Consider the following 11,974-nt stretch of genomic DNA (forward strand, 5'->3'; position numbering starts at 1 on the left):
AATATTGAATGGTGTAGAAACACTTAAAATGCTCAACATCCTTAAAAATCTGAGAAATGAAAATCAAAACGACTCTGAGACTCCACCTCTCACCCAACAGAATGACTAAGAGAAAAAACTCAAGGGACAACTCATGCTGGAGAAGATGTGCAGAAAGGAGAACCCTCCTCCATTGCTGGTGAAAATCTAAACTTGTACAGCTACTTCGGAAATCAGTCTGGTGCTTTTTCAGAAAACTGGGAATACTGCTACCCCAAGACTCAGCTAAAAAACTCCTAGGCATATATCAGAAAGATGCTCAACCATACAACAAGGACATTTGCTCAACTATGACAATAACAGCTTTATTCATAATAGCCAGAATCTGGAATCAAACTAGATGTCCCTCAATGGGGGAATGGATACAGAAATTGTGGTACATTTACACAAGGAAATACTACTCAGATATTAAAAACAAGAAAATCATGAAATTTGCAGGCAAATGGATGGAACTAAAAAAAATCACCCTGAGTGATATATCTCAGAAGCAGAAATACATGTATGGTATATATTCATTTACAAGTGATTATTACCCATACAATATAGATTGGACATACTAAAATCTACAGACCTTAAAAACCTAAAGTACAAGGAGAAACAGAGAAACATAGGGAAGATGCTTAATTCTCATTCAGAAAAGAAAACAGGATAGACGCCAGAACGCATAGAAGAGAGAGAACAGGATAGGAGCCTTTCACAGATGAACACTAAGTGACTCCACTCAAGAGGTGATTGAAGCAGATACAGAGACCCACAGCAAAATTTTGTATAGAGCACAAAATGTCTTATTGAAGAAGTGGGAGATAGAAGGACCTAAAGGGGACAGGTGTCACACAAGGAGACCGACAAAAAAAAAAAATCTGGGTCCTGGGGCCCTGCATAGACTCATGCATCAACCAAAGAGCATGAGAGGAATTAGACCCCCTGCTCAGATGTAGCACATAGACAGCTCAGTGTCCCTATGGGATCCCTAGTAAGGGGAGAAGAGACAGTCTCTGAACTTGGCTGCCTGCTTCTTGATCACTTCTCCCTGGTGGGACCACCTAGTCAACCTACAGATGAATAGGATACACGGAGTCTTAAAGGAACCTGATAGGATAGGGTCTGATAGGACCTTCCCTATCAGAGGACTACAGGAGAAGGATAGGAGAGAAGTAGGGAGGGATGCTGGGACCTAGAGGAGAAGAGAGAGGGGGCTACAATTGGGATACAAAGTGAATAAATTGTAAAAATTAATGATAAACAAGGGTGACAGAATAAAGCATAAATAACACAATTGACTGAGAAAAACACAAAAAATACTCACATCTTTAATCATAGATCTAGCTAGAAAAAAAACCTTAGGCAACCATTACCTCAAATGACAAATAATGTATGTTTAGTGTCCTTCTTGGTACTATAGTAAAAGAGAATGTGATAGGATGCACACAGTATCATTGGAAATCTTTCTTCATGCACTGAACATGGAGTGACTTGTAGGAGTTGAGATGTTGATTTACTTTCTCCCCACAGATCAGCAGGAGTGTATCCCTTGCTGAATTCAAGAGTACCCAAACCTTGAGAGAAACAAGTGCCTGCCCATGGCAGTGACCTTCCTGTCATTTGAGGATCCTCTGGGTTTGGTCCTGGCCTGCATGGCTTTGTGTTTATCTGTCAGCACAGCTATAGTTTTGGGGATCTTTCTCAAGCACCATGACCTACCCATCATTAAGTCCAATAACTGGACTATAATAAAATACCTTAGTGTCTTCAAATGAAATTATTTACCCTTAATTTTAGTAAGTTTATATAAAATGTATATCTAACCATAACTAAAAGAGCCCTTCATTTAAGCAATGTTATATAGATACACTCTATTTCAGAATATAAACTACTTCTGAAAACACATTTTAGTAAGTTATACATGTTACTTTTTAATTTGTGGACAATATAAGTATTCAAATTTTAATTACATAATAGTAATTGTGATAAATAACACAGGTACTATATATTTTTCCTTAGTATTTTTTTTTTCTGGAGAAAACAGGAATTAGGTTGACAGTTAACATCTTCTGTTGGACAGACAAAAACCTGGACCTATGGCAAAGGGAGCTTGCAAAATTGTACATCCATAGCAGAAATCAGTGTTCAGAATTCTCAAAATGATGAAAATAAATCTACCATATGAACCACTTATGACTTTCATTGACTTATGCACAATGGACTCAATATACTCCTTCAAAAATATTTTCTCAACCATACTCATTGCTATTCTGTTCACAATAGGTACAAAATGAGAACACTTAAATATCCTTCAACTGATATAGATAAGTGAAATGGTATGCACATTAGTAGATAGAAATATAAATGACGATATTGATTTAGGTAACTCAAATCCAGAAAACAGATATCACATGTCCTATCTACTCTGAAGAATATAGTTCTAGATCTTCAGTTGTGATTATTCACCCTACTGTGAAAGAATAGAAAGAGTGTGGCAAAAGACTGGGGATCAGCCCCAGCAGTTGAGGGAGAGAAGAATAAGTTGGTGCAGAAACGAGTCAGACATGGTTGTCCAAAGAAACTTAAAGTCTTGATGGACTGGCAGTCAGAGTACTTCTTTATTTAGACAGATTTCAATAACAAAAGATAGATTCACATTCTTCTAAAACATAGATTATATCCTTTTTGTCTCCAGACAGGTGTTTTATCTGTCATAAATTTAGTCATCATTGATAAACCTTATCTTTTTACTATCATTTTTCTTCATCAATGCCATAACCTGACATTTTTGAGAATATGGAGGCATATTTGCCACAGCCTGAAACCCCATTCTCAGGTTGGACGCATTCTCAGATTCAATGGCAATAGGTAGAAAATCTTCAAGCCAGCCTGGGCATATTGCTTCGTCCCAATGAGTATATTATCATATTTTAATGGACAGCCTCAAGAAAAACAATTTAAGCCAAAGCAGCAACAGTTGTTATTAAATTCCTGGCATAATGCATTGTCTATATCTCATATCTTTGTAGAATTTACTTATGTGCTAAATCTAAGTATTCTTTCATTATTTTGGTCATACAACATCACAGTGATAATGTGAAAGCTGATATTTCTAGGAAAAGGAGGTCCTAATACCTCACTTTAAAAATCATTTTTATAAAACATTCTTTGTCCATCATTACAGACCCTAGTGTAAGGTGAAGATGTCTCCAGTCATTCATTTACATCTTTATCTAATCATTGAGGGCATACCATATGTAACTCCTAATCTTATATGCCAAGTATTCATCTGAGGATACAGCAGTACAAGGTATTTAATCTCAAATACTATCAACTCTCCTGGCTCTAGAAACTTTGTTTGCCTTTTTAAGAGTATGTTCTGATTATTTTCTTCTTGAGGAAACACAGGGGTAGATTTTGCAAGACTATCTTGAAGCTAAAGTCTCATAAGGAGTTTTCTGACATTTTTATGAGAAAGACATTTATGTAGGGCCAGATAATTGATATTTCCCCTAAATATGAGAGGAGCAGTATGCTCAGGATTTTTCTGGAGAAGCTAAGAAGCAGTACTCCAGGGTGAAGGCATAAATGATTCATGAAAAAAATTCCCATTGCTCCAATGGCCCCAGGTTGTACATGTATTGAAAGCCCTCTAAGCATGTAGCAAGTGGAGATCAAGACCAAGGCTGAAAGATAGTATGAAGGCTATTGTAACATGCAACTCAGATATGCTTGATCTTTGTCAAATATCTGTGCTGACTTCAAGACTTTAAGTGTATATAAACTTTTGTGAGGTTTTAATCCACTTGGAGGTGACTTTTGAGTGAAAATAAGCATCAATTTCCATGTTTCTACATATAGACATCTAGTTTGGTCAGCATCATTTGTGAAGATTTTAACTGTTTTTCTGTCATAGTACTATTTTTGTTATAGTACTAGTGCATTTACATAATAAAACATTACTCAGACATTTAAAAAATCAAATCATGAAACATGAAGGTAAATGCACCTTTGCAGGTAACTGAGAGTGAGAGAACCTAGACCCCCAAAGACAAATAGGGTATGTATTTGCTTTTACATATATATTAGTTGCAAGATGTATGATATGCAAGCAACTGGACATAATACCACAGGGGATACATACAAATTAAAAACTGGAGGTTAGGGGAGGCAGAGATTTCTCCATAGGAAAGGGAAATAAAATACTTGGAACAAATGGAAGGTGGGCTAAAAAGATAGAATTGAAGGATATTGGGAAAGGAAGAGGGCAATGAAAAGGTAACATGAGGAAAGACAGGTAAAATTAAGGGTCATTTGTTTGGTACAGTGGAAACCTAATGCAATAGAAACATTTTAAATCATGTTCATATTAAGAGCCAATATAAATGAAATCACCAGAGAAGAAAGTCCCAACTGGAAATCTCTTGTCACTAAGTAAAGCATCCAGTACTGGTAATAGTCTATATTTAACTGAGGTATTGGCCAAAGTAGTGTGATTGTAATGCCAAAACAATATAGGCTTTTGCCAAGACTATAGGCTGCTCTCCACAAATTGACTGCAGTGCCCTTTTGCTGGAGATAACACTTACACTTACATGGAACATAGATAAATAGAGCTTGTGCTTACATAGAACCTTCACACTTACATTCTAGCAACTTTGATATGAGAAGTATACTGCAACTACAAGAGGAGAAATACAAACACTAAGCCAGCTACCAAACTTTTGAACTATGACAGTTTCCTACCTGTAAGACATATTAGTGCAAGAGTTGTAGGAGTAAATAACCAATCTATAGTTTGACTTAAGGCCCACTTCACATGATGGAATCCATACCTGACACTGGTTTATTGATCAAGAAAAAGAAATTACACAGACCATGGTTCTGGGGGAAAAGCAAATACTGCATTCTACTAAAAGTAATAAAATGACCATTGACACCATTCTGCTATACTCATAGACCAGTATCTTGTTCAGCCATCATAAAAAAAAAAAGTCATCCTGCATCTGATGGAGACAAATTCAGAGACCCATAGAGAAAATAGACAGTCAGTGAGAGACCTCAGAATATGCCCTTCAGACTCTTCAGTAATTCAGCCAGAAGAGTATAAGAGCCAGAAAGGATAGAGGATATCAAAGAAGAAAGCATTATAAATTAAGAGGACTGAAGAATATATAAGCTGTGAGAGACTGAGGCAGCATGCAAAAGGAATTTAATGTTATCCCTAGCCCTATCTCTAATTGATAAGTGCTTGCAAATGAAAATGTAGTTTTCTCCAAGGTGCACTCATTTTATCCAATGAACTACACTTAATTGTACTTTTAAGCATACATTCCAAAAGGTAGATGGCCAAAAATTTCACTCACTGGCACGTTTGGATTTCCATGTCCTGTAATTCTGGTATGCATTTTAAAAATTTTATCACATTTCTCATTTTAATTTGCTGAAGAGTTTTTTCCTAGTTTTAAAGCTACATGGACCCTCTGTGTGTACTACTGTTTCATGTTTAATATTTTATGAAATTTCTGCATGTGTGAACAAGTCTACATATTTTCCCCCCTTGAACTCTTTTTCTTTTGTTGGTCTTTTATAATAAGATGTGATTGTTTTTGTATTTTCTCTATTTTACTTTCTTATTATACATTATAGCCCTTCTTGTTTTATATGAGGGTAAATTTAAACAGGATAGAAGGGGAGATGGGAAAGAATTGCCAGGATTAGAGGAAGGGAAAACTTTAATCAGGGTGAATATATGAGTAAAGTGACTATTTTGAAAAGAAAAAAAGGAGGAGGAGGAGCAAGAAGAAAAGCAGGAGGAGGACGAAGAGATGAAGTTGAAGATGATTATGAACAACAAGAATAAAGAAACAACAACAACTGGATAATTGCATCAAAAGAAATGTTAAATAGCCATGCACAAAAGATCCAGAATATCTAAAAAGTGCAAAAAAATAATTTATGAATAATAGAAATAGAGGAAGAAGACAAAACTCACATCAAAATCTCTGAAATATTTTCAGCAAAATAATAGAATATATCCTTAACCTAATGAAGACGGGGTAGCCTATAAAAGTACAAAAAGTATAGAAAACAACAAAGCATACCAGAAAAGAAATTGTGCTCAGCATATAAAATCAAAACCCTAAATGTAAAGAAAATTATATTAAACAAAGAAGGTATATTAAAAGTTGCAAGTTGAAAAGACTAAGTAGCATATAAATTCAGGCTCATTAGAGTAACTCCTGATCTCTCAAGAAAAATTCTAAACCTAGAATGGCTGAGACAAATTGTATATAATCTTTAAGGGATCCTTATTACTATATCCAGTATACTTTCAATAATAAATGGTGAATAAAAATATATTGCACAATTAAACCAAATATGAGCAATATCTCTGTAAAACTCCTTCACTACAGAAGCCAATCAAAGCAAAACTCCTATCTAAAAATGTTAACCACACCCAATAACAGACAAAAAGTGAATAATCCCAAGCATCAAATATAAAGAAGTAAACTCCCCACACCATAACTACAAAATAAAGGGAAATAATAAACATTGTTCATTGAAAACTCTCAACTTGAATGTTCAATTCTCCAATAGAAAGACAGGAACTAACAGAATGGACTAGACAAAAAATGTCCATTCTTCTGCTGCATCTACGGAACACTCTGTACCATCCACATTAGATAGCATTTTTGTGTAAAAGGATGGAAGGAGACAGTAGAAGAAAGTGGACCAAGAAAGAAGTTTAGGGGCGCTTTATTTTATACAGTTCACACACACAAAATACCTAAAATTCTTGAGTCAATTTAAAAGAGAATATATACTGTACACACTGAATGAGGAGTTCTACCATTATCCACATAAAAACAACAGATGACTTGGGCAGGTCCAGCACACATATATACTCATGTTTACTGAAACACAGCTGACTGTGTGCTAAGATAGAATACACCTGATTGTCCTGAATCACATCAGTGCAAAATATTATATTATTCAATTTTTTTATTCATAGAAAACATGTACATTTGTTTTTCGAGATTTTAATATAATCACATTTTTTTTCTCATTTCTCTGTTCCCCACATACAAAATCTCCCATACAGCCCTCTTTTGGTTCTTTCAATTTCAAGTCTTGTGTTTCCAATAACTACTATTACATGTATCATGCATTATGTGTGTGTGTGTGCATGTGTGTGAGAGAGAACATTTAACATTTTAAGAAAGGCAATCATTTTACTTTGAAATTGTGGATGAACTAAAAATGTATCATCAAAAATTGTGACCTTAGCTAGACGCAGAAATCAAACATTGTATGACTTCAGTCCTAATTGGGCTAAAAGAAGTCAGTACACTGAAATAAGAACTGAAAAGTCAGTATTAGAGCCTGAACATCAGGGTGTAGTGGCATGACTTGTCAAAGAACACATTTAAGTGACAAGAGGAATAATTTAAAGAAATATCTCAGGGTACATGCATAAGAGCTATTACTAATACCTTACATTGTTTACTTGAGAAATATTCTGTATATATTTTTTTAAATCTCAATAATCAAAATGTTATAATTACTGTGTAAGAAATATTTATTTATATATTATTTATTCTTCCATCAATTTTCCTTCCATTTTCACCCTCCTGAGTTTTGAATAAACATTCTTTGCTCTTTTGAAAATTCAAGCCACTTTTTCATAAACTATTTTTACACACTTAATATATCAAAATTTGATTTGTAAAATATTTTATAATATTATAATACTAGGAATATATCACAAACCACTGAATTTTATCAAGGGTATTTATTATATACAGGAAAAAGGAAAATGTGAAGAGGTGAAATACTATTCTTTCTAGTTGTTTTTAAGAGACAGTTGCCTGAGTGCAGCCATTTCAGGAAAAAAAAACTTATTTTTTTCTTTTTTATTGATTATTACAATTTATTCACTTTGTTTTCTGGCTGTAAGACCTTCCCTCATCTTCCATCAATTACAACCTACCTCCCTCTTCTACCCCTATGCCCCTCTCCTAGTCCACTGATAGGGGAAGTCCTACTTCCCTACTGTCTTATCCTAGCCTATCTTATCAAGTCTTACCAAGAATGGCTGCATCTTCCTCTGTGGCCTGGCAAGGCTGCACCTTCCAGGAGTAGGTTATCAAGGAGCCTGCCACTGAGTTCATGTCAGAGACAGCTGCTGTTACCCTTAATAGGGAACTCACATGGAAACCGAGATACTTATGAGCTACATCTGAGCAGGGGTTCTAGGTGTTCTTCATGCATGGTCCTTGGTTGGAAAAGGACCCCCTGGGCCCATATTTTTTGGCTCAATTGGCCTCCTTGTGGAGGGCCTCTCTCATCCAGGTCTTTCTATCTCCTGAATCTTCCATATTATTCCATGCTCTCTGCCCAAAGTTTGGCTTTGTGGCTAACCATCTGCTTCAGTACCCTGCTAGGTAGATTCTTTCAGAGGCCCTCTGTGGTTGGTTCATGCCCTGTTCCCTGTCTTCTCCCATTACTGATGTCTATCCCATTTGCCTTTCTAAACGAGGATTAAGCATCTTCCCTAGGGTTCTTCCTGTTGCTTTAGGACTATAAATTTTAGTATTTTAATCCTACATTATTTGACTAATTCCCACATATAAGTGAGGATATACCATGAGTGTCTTTCTGCTTCTGGATACCTCACTCAGAGTGATCTTTTCTAGTTCAATCCATTTGCCTGCTGATTTCCTTGTTTTTAATTGCTAAATAGTATTGCATTGTATAAATGTGCCACAATTTCTATGTCTATTCCTCGGTTTGGGGACATCTAAGTTGTTTCCAGATTCTGGCTATTATCAGTAAAGCTGTTATGAGTACAGTTGAACAAATGTCCCTGTTGTTTGTTTGATAATCTTCTGAATATATGCCCAGAGTTGGTATAACTGAATATTCTAGTAGTACTATTCATAGTTTTCTGAGAAAGCACCAGATTGATTTCCAAAGTGGTTGTACAAGTTTACATTCCCACCAGCAATGGAGAAGGGTTCCCTTTTCTCCATATCCAGTCCAGCTTGTGTTGCAGATAATGTGATAGTATACATGAATAACCCTAAAAATTCAACCAGGGAACTCCTACAGCTGATAAACAACTTTAGCAAAATGACTGGATACAAAATTAAATTTAAAAAAATCTGAAGCCCTCCTGTATACAGAAGACAAATGAGCTCAGAAAGAAATTAGGGAAACAAAACCCCTTTACAGAAGCCAGAGATAATATAAAGTACATTGGTGTGACTCTAATCAAGCCAGTGAACGACTTGTATGAAAAAAAAGAACTTCAAGGAAGATATCAGAAAAACTCCCATACTCCAGAATTGGTAGGATTAACATAGTAAAAATGGCCACTCTACCAAAAGAAATCTAAAGACTCAATGCAATTCCAATCAAAACACCAGCACAACTCATTACAGACCTCCAAAGAACAATTCTCAGTTTCATATGAAAAAAACAAAAAACCCAGAATTGATTTTAAAAAAATGCCTGCACAATAAATATTTTCTGGAGGTATCTTCATCCACAATCTCAAGTAGTACTATAGGGCAACAGTAATAATAAATGGCATGGTACTGGCACCTGTACTTTAAATCTTAAAGGGGTGTGCATCTACTCATTAATCATTTTTATTAAATCATATCAAGAAGCTGAGGGGAAAAACAAATATAAGGGAATCAACTGCTGTCTCAGGTTTAGAACTAGTTTGCGGGTGCCCAGACGGCCAATGCTACCTTGGGCTATTGTTTCAGCTCATCAACCTTAAAATATCCCTGGATTTACTATTAATAGTGTACTTTTCTTAACTTTAAATTGTTCTCTAAGATTTTTTACATCAGAGCCAAACATCTTCCCTGACCTTGTGAAACAATCTATTTTTCCAAATTGTTTCTAAGTATAATGGTCATTGCTAACAATCTATATCTATGGCTCATTTCAAGGACAGTGGTTAATTCATTAATCTGCTCCAGTTAACATGTGAAAAGAGATCAAGCATTGTTAATTTTAAATGTCAGTGATATTTCCCAGTGAAGAGCTAGAAGCCTTCTTAAAGTTTTCATACAACTCATGTTATAAGGATTATGGACATCATAAGGGCAACAAGCAGAGATATGCTACATAAGAACACAAATTCATCTGGAAAATCAGTTTTTGGGATTATGCTTCTCCAAGACAAACTCATCATGATTATGCTAACAGGGGAGCCACATTCCATGAGTTCTACAGCTGTTCTGCTGTTGCTCCTGCATGGCGCTTGACAGAACCAGGTAGCCAAAATAGTTTGCCTATATGTGTGTGTGGGGGGTAAGGTTATCTCAGGACCTGGGAAGGAGAATTCAGGGTAATGCATGGGCTGTACTAGCCTGGATGGCCAGATAACATGGAAGGACTGAAGGATTTCTGAGAGAAAATGGCAGGTGAGTTTGATTTGATATGTTAACTAGGAAACTCTGCCATTAGTTTCAGGTTTGAATCCTACTTCTATGGTAACATAAACTTCAGAGAGAGAATCATGGTCTCCATTGCATAATGATCTTCAACTGAGCTCATAGGGAAGAAAGGTGACAAAGACAAAGATTCTGTTTTTCTTTTCTTTCTATATATCTTCTTTCTTTTCTTTGAGGGAGGGCAGTTACCCAAACTAGACTCAAATTTTTGCTGTTTTGCTTTGTTTTCTTTACTATATTTTATTTTATCAATTGTTTTTATTTTTCACAATTTATTCACAATTTATTCATTATATATGCTGATTGAAGGTCACTCCCTCAACTCCTACTGGTCCCTCCCTCCACCTTCCCCCATCCCCTTCCCATAGACTACTCAAAAGGAGAGTTCCTCTCGCCTGCCATTCACCCTTACATTATCAGAACAATACTCAGCTATTAAAAACAGAAAAATAAAATTTCTGCTTGTATTTATTTTCCATGGGCCACTGTACTCACCTTAGAAGATTTCATACCATGAAGCTTGCCTGCAACCTTACCTTGAACTAAACAATAAGTATAACTCATTTTAATGAGTCCCATCCCAAGATACTGTTTGATTGACCATCTCAAATCCAGAAACATGTGAAATTTGAAATGCTATGCAGTCTGAAATATTTTATCACAGGCATTTCAGAGAATGTGATTCTCTTGCTACCTGGATGGCTGTTTCCCACCAGCCCAGGAAGGCATGAGGGGCAGAAGATGAGTAGTATAAAGCTTGGAAAGCTCACAAGCATAACATTGGTTAGCCACTCTGGGAACCACTTCAGAAAGTAAGTTCAACTTTAATTCCAGAAAACAGAACACAGTGGCTTGTATCCCTTGGGGAGTACCAGGGATGTTCCAAGCATAGGTGTAGATAATTGTTTAATACTAGGAAATTCAAGAATGCTAGATTTGCATTAAACAGCACATTCCTATTATATGAATAAGAAGAACAAGAACACAGAACCAAATTATCCTATATTTGAAGGGAGGGGAGAGTTATCAGGGATCTGTGTCAAAGGCCATCTATCAAATTTGATTGGTGGTTTCCATGTCTAAAGATACTCTCCAGATGAAGTCAGGCAGAGAAAACACACCCTTGACATGGTTACCCATCTAGGCCAGAAGCAGTCATACATAGAAAAAAAAGTGATTTTTTTCAATAGTACCCCTGGAACAATAGGTAGATGTACACAAAGAAACTTCTACAGGCTACCAATCTTGTGATACTCTCATAGAACTTCCTGGCTGGTGAAAGTTCATTTCCTACATATTCATCCACTGAACTAACAGTTTCTTGTGTAAAGTGCGGCAATTAAGTTTGATTTTTGTTCCTTGTAATGTATTTTTGTTCCCTAAGATATGCTATAGTATGATAAGTTCTGTGTCCTGTCCTTTGTGATTGCACAATGGCAGAAGAAGGCATGCAATACCTTTCTCAGGGAAACACCATG

Source organism: Meriones unguiculatus, assembly GCF_030254825.1.
Source record: "Meriones unguiculatus strain TT.TT164.6M chromosome 13 unlocalized genomic scaffold, Bangor_MerUng_6.1 Chr13_unordered_Scaffold_40, whole genome shotgun sequence".
Taxonomy (NCBI): domain Eukaryota; kingdom Metazoa; phylum Chordata; class Mammalia; order Rodentia; family Muridae; genus Meriones; species Meriones unguiculatus.